General features: G+C 33.4%; 1 protein-coding gene across 1 annotated transcript in view; it reads left to right on the top strand.

Annotated features, from left to right (window-relative positions):
- The first annotated feature begins 4,237 nt into the window (after window positions 1–4,237).
- LOC137656653 (protein TRC8 homolog) overlaps window positions 4,238–6,357 on the top strand; it is a 23,915-nt gene continuing 21,795 nt past the window's right edge. Inside the window, exon 1 of the mRNA XM_068390824.1 lies at window positions 4,238–4,453. The gene's annotated coding sequence lies outside the window, so the exon portion shown is untranslated. The remainder of the gene's footprint in view (window positions 4,454–6,357) is intronic.

Below are 6,357 nucleotides of genomic sequence, written 5' to 3'. Positions count from 1 at the left end.
ACGATAAAATGGCATGAACTATTTCGATAACTCAATGTGCGAAGCTTGTGGCACAAGTGCTGCCATCTCTGAGGAGTTAGGGAATCTCATGAATAATACAACGTCTTCTGATAGCTTTTGGTTATGTACTGTTTTTATGCCAGAGGAGAGGGTGAGCTCGCATGTTAGTTGTCAATGATATGATTTGCATAAAAAAGCACATATTTTTCGTATATTCATTGTAAATGGATATAATAATAATCATCATCCTCCTCATCATCCTTTTCTCCTCCTACGCCTATTGACGCAAAGGTCCTCGGTTAAATTTCGCCTGTCGTCTCTATCTTGAGCTTTTAATTCAATACTTCTCCATTCATCGTCTCCTACTTCAAGCTTCATAGTCCTCAGCCATGTAGGCCTGGGTCTTCCAACTCTTCTAGGGCATTGTGGAGCCAAGTCGAAAGTTTGGTGAACTAATCTCTCTTGAGGAGTGCGAAGAGCATGCCCAAACCACCTCAATCTACCCCTCATCATGATCTCATCCACATATGGCACTTGAGTAATCCCTATCATAGTCCTGCCATTTAACTCCTAATATTCTCTACTGAGTGCTTTGTTCTCAAATCTACAAAAATATGTTGGATATTGTTTCATTGTTTTACCACGACTCATGTCCACAGCACCACCGATCGTACTAAACTGATATATAGTCTGCTTTTTATATGTAATTTCAGGCGATTTGATTTCCAAATTTTACTTAACCTAACCATTGCCTGATATGTTCATTATTGGATATTTTTCGAGAAGCTGTGAACATATTGTTAGAGCATATTTGGTAACTAAATTCGTTTGTGATATTGACTCATTCATAAAAAAAGGTTCCATTGTAACTATGGTCTTTTATATAAAATATTTGCAGTCGTCATGAGACTTCATTTCAGAGAATTTCTATTTGCGAATATATCGTTACTTATTTTTCTTTTACTATATTCGAAAGCCCTTTTGAATTCTTTCCCGGCAGTGAAACTGCTCCCATTTTAAAGCATGTGATTTATGAAAGCAATATACTGTATACCTGGAAGCTGCACAACAAAATGCTATTGTTAACATAAGCTCATTGAATGCGCTTGGCCTCCATTTTTCGAAATTAAATAAAGATTTGTAAGTAAGCTCACTCACACCTTAACAATCGACTCGCCTGGGAATAAAGACAGCCCTTTGGAATGACAAATGAATTCCTAAAAGCGCAATTTGAATGACTGATCATGATACTCACTACCCAAGCCCTCTTCCAATACACTATACACATAAACTCTTACTTCGATAAATGGCGTTTCATTCGGCAAGGCCCCGCTTGTAAATGCAAGCCATCGCCAATAAAGATTTCTGGCATCTGTCACGGCATTCCAAGAAAGGAAGGGAGACCACAAAGAGAAAATAACTTTCTTCCTGTATACAACAGTCTCCCCTTCTTACTTAACAACTCTAACTTTCCCTCTTGTTCTTTGATTAATCTTTATCACAATTTGCTCCTATTTCGTTTTCTTTTCTCTGCGAGAGCAAATTTTCATGACGTGAAGGTATGGAGGTCTTTCGTTGTTTAGATGTGCGATTATTCTTATTACACATTTTTCAAGAGGGGGAATCTATCCTTGTCTTTGAGAGCGAACCATGTGACTTTTCTCTTACAAAATTGTCTGGGCAACTGCCCAGAGTTGTCGACAGATGGCAGCACCTCTGTGGCACTGAGCAGGTGTTAGTTAATCTCGTTTATCTCAATTACTCTCCTGGTCATAATTTTCTTGTAAATAGAATTTGATAAATATGCCACATTCACTTTCCTGTTCTAAAGTGTAGTAACAGAGAGGTGCTTATTTATTTCACTAGTATTAAAGTCCTGGCAATTTTGGATGAAAATTATATAAAGACGAATGGAAACAGGTCCTGGTCAAAGGTGTTGCCATCTGGCCACAACACAAGACAGTCGTCCAATGTATTAAATACAGTACAGACGACGTTCTTAAATGCTTTATGCAGAATTCTGTACCTTTATTTTCAATAGGGATACTCCGTAACATATTAAAAGTGTATATGTGCATATGGAGCCATAAACTCCTCGCTAGATAAAAACTAGAAAGATGTTATCTTTTTTCATTGCGAGCCAATTTCCAACCCCAGCTGGAAAAGTAGCATGTTACAAGATGAAACCCCCTGGGAGATACTGTTATTCAAATGAGTAATATGACATGAGCGAACTCTTATGTCATTAAAGTTTTCAACTGTATGGGAAAGTGATTGCAACAGGCAGAGCTTGTTAAAGCGGCAACCTTTGATCACATACACACATCGGAAGGGTACAGCTTTCAGTTTTCTCAGCAACTATATATATATATATATATATATATATATTATATAATATATATATATATATATATATATATATATATATATATATATATATATATATATATATAATATATATATATATATATATATATATATATATATATATATATATATATATATATATTTACATACATATACACATGTATATATAAGTGTGTATATATATCATTATTATTATTATTATTATTATTATTATTATTATTATTATCATTATTAGCTAAGCTATAAACATAGTTGGAAAAGCAGGATGATATAAGCACAAGGACTCCAACGGGGAAAATATGCCAGTGAAGAAAACGAAATAAGGTAACAGATAGAATATTGTGCTTAAGCAAGAGAACTCTAACCCAAGGTAGTGGAAGACTATGGTACAGAAGCTATGGCACTACCCGAAACCAGAGAACAATGGTTTGATTTGGGGTGTCCTTCTCCTAAAAGAACTGCTTACTATAGCTAAAAAGTCTCCTCTACCCTTGCCAAGAAGAAAGTAGCCACTGAACAGTAGTTAACCCCTTGAGTAAGGACGAATTTTCTCGGTTATGCTCGTAGTGTTGTCAAGTGCGTGAGGAAAGAGGAGAGTATGTTTTACATACTCTATTCGGCGTATGTGTAGTCAAACGAAATATGAGCTGTAACCAGAGCAGGATCCATTGTATTACTATCTGGCCAGTGTGTCTGCTTGCGTTTCTTTATCTATCTCTAATTATACAGTATATATATATATATACATATATATATATATATATGTATATATATACTGTATGTATATATATATATATATATATATATATATATATATATATACATACATATACATATATATATATATATATATATATATATATATATATATATATATTCATTATATATTATATATATATATATATATATATATATATATATATATATATTTATATACATATATATACAATATATATATATATATATATATATATATATATATATATATATATATATACATACAGTATATATATATATATATATATAATATATATATATATATATATATATATATAATATATATATATATATACTGTATGTATATATATATATATATATATATATATATATATATATATATATATATACATACATATATATATATATATATATATATATATATATATATATATATATATATATATACATACTCTATATTAAATTCATCGTCCCAGGAACAATTTGTATTTGTAAGGATACAGTATTTATCAAAGATTTAATCTGTTGCAGAGTAAAACTGCCCGCCAGACAATCTTTTACCAGGTAGAAAAGTTTCTCCTCTAAACCTTAATCATTCTTTTCCAAGTTTGGGTGCGGAATTGTACTTCAGTAGGATGTCATAGCACAGGAAAATCTTACGGTGTATAATTATCAAGGTCTCCTGTATCATTTAAAAAGTGCCACATGCAAAAAGAAAAAAAAAAAAGAAAATTCTCAAAGGAAAGGTAAGTTTTTTTCTTATGAAAGTTTAGACAAATAACTAGTATCATTGATGCTTTTGTTGTAGTTGTTGTTGTTGTTGTTGTGGTTATGAGTATTTCTTAAATTCATGTGTTTTGGTACGCGAGTGTGGAAATTTCTTTTGAAGGGTATGTGCTCCGATAAACCATACATCTTTTATTAGTCTCCGCCCAGAAGAAAAACAACCCCCGTTTTCTATCTGCCAACCTGTGGATCTTGGCACAGGTGAACTTGGCAGGCTAAACCTCCCCTCGCACCAACCTCTGCTTGTTGGTATTGGCTTAGGCATCAGTAGTGTTTTACTACGTTGCTTCTTAATTAAAACCCCATATTACCAGTGCGAAGACAGAGACTCGACAGAAGAAGCGAAGAATGATGATCTTCGAGTTTGGGTTCCCCTCAGTGCCGACTCAGCTACCAACAGTGAGAAATGAGTCCAGGCTTGTGAAAATGGATAGGAAATACAGTGTACTTTGCTGAGTGAACTGAATTACGTTAGTGCTGGATATAAGCGTCTGCTAATGGTCTGCAAATTGAAGGACGAGTAATCTCAAACAGCTTCTCTAACGTTTCACAATTTTGATAAGTACGTGTGTACAGTGTATGCCCTTTGTGTGTTGTGGTAATTTGTCATGTCCACAGTTGACCAAAGAGCAAAAGGAATTAGCTTGGCTGAAATGAAATTCGTCTAGAGTATGGTACGTGAATTTATGTTACTCCTTTCTTAAGCAAACCCGTTGAACCGGAAGTATTACAGAAGGTGGTGGGGTGGGGGGACCACCTGCTATGAAGCTGCCATTCATTAACGTAGCAACACAAAATGAGCTTTTATGTTTTTTTATCATAATGAACCAGCAATAACCATTCATATCTTCTCAACCCCCCGCCAACCCCCACCAGATACCAGCGCTTTCTGAAACCAATTCCACCAGCTTTTGGTTCTTTCGTGAGAAACTATTTTGCTCCATTTCACAGTAATGTCATTGATTTGGACGTTGTGTCTCATTTCACGCAACACTAACGTTTGGGTGAAATAGAATAAGGCCAGGTGGGTATAGCTGAGTAAGGCTAGAGGGAATGGTGGAAACGAGAGATTTGACAAACCCTTCTGGTCGTGACCATTTTTCTTTTGAGTTTTCCTGTCGGGATGTCATTGCTAATAATAATAATAATAATAATAATAATAATAATAATAATAATAATAATAATAATAATAATAATAATAATAATAATGATAATAATATATTAAGAATAATATTTAAAAAGATAATCATAATAATATATTAAGAATAATATTAAAAAGAAAATAATAATATATAAAAATAGTAATAATAATGATAATAATCTTGGTACTTAAGGGCTTAATAGCAATGCAATTGCTATAGTTGATTTGAGTTTTCTGGGGGAGGTGAGCTACTTGGAATTTACACGGGGAGCAAATACAGATGAATTTACACTGTTTAAAATTTTCCGCAAAAGACGGTAAAAATTCCTGGAATAAATGCTGTCAGGCATTTACTGTTCTAAAAATGGATATATTGACGTAAAGGACTGATATTACGATCACTAACCCGTAAAAGACAATAACAAAGTAGGGTCAAAAATATGGTCGCCTGTATTTTATTGAAATACGGCTGAGAACAGTATATTTTTACGGAGGATTTCCGATTAAAATTACGCTTTTTAATTATGTACGTTCTAGTATATAACTTATGTCTCCATCTTCCATTAGTTAACGTTTAAAATTGGTGAAAAATAGTTCATATGCAATTAAAAAAAAAAGAAATACACCAATTGACCAACATAAGTCATTTTAACCCATTTTCATAAGATCATTTAGTAAATGACATCTTAGCACTCTCCTTTCACTCTCAGTAGACAAAATACAAAATCTATGAATTTTTAGGAAATTCTTTGTCTGTAAAACCATTGAACACTTCTTTGTTCTGAAATCGAATCCATTTAAAGTATATTGGAGATATTGTGTAGATAGTTCCATGATCTCTAGATACAACCCTAGTTTGTAAAGCAGGATGCTATAAGCCCAGGGGCCCCAACAGGGAAAATAGCCCAGTGAGGAAAGGAAACAAGGAAAAATTAAATATTTCAAGAACAGCAACAACATTATAAGAAGAGAAATTAGATGAAATAGTGTGCCCGAGTGTATCCTTAAGAAAGAGAACTCTAAACTAATACAATGGAAGACCATGGTACAGAGGCTATGGTACTACCCAAGACTAGAAAACAATGGTTTGATTTTGGAGTGACCTTCTAGAAGAGCTGCTTACCATAGCTAAAGAGTCTCTTCTACCCTTACCAAAAGGAAAGTGGGCCACTGAACAATTACAGTGCAATAATTGTATTCAAAGCATTGATAACTTAATCTTTCATTGATCACACATGTTTATTGAGTCTAAATAAATCTGTTTCCTCCATTGTGACAGGAATCCCAAGTGAACCATTTTCTTTGCTCACAGAAATCTAAGACTA

The sequence above is a fragment of the Palaemon carinicauda genome, chromosome 17 (genome assembly GCF_036898095.1).
Source record: "Palaemon carinicauda isolate YSFRI2023 chromosome 17, ASM3689809v2, whole genome shotgun sequence".
Classification (NCBI taxonomy): Eukaryota; Metazoa; Arthropoda; class Malacostraca; order Decapoda; family Palaemonidae; genus Palaemon; species Palaemon carinicauda.
The sequence above is the reverse complement of the archived record's forward strand: the minus strand, read 5'-3'. Positions and strand labels throughout refer to the sequence as shown.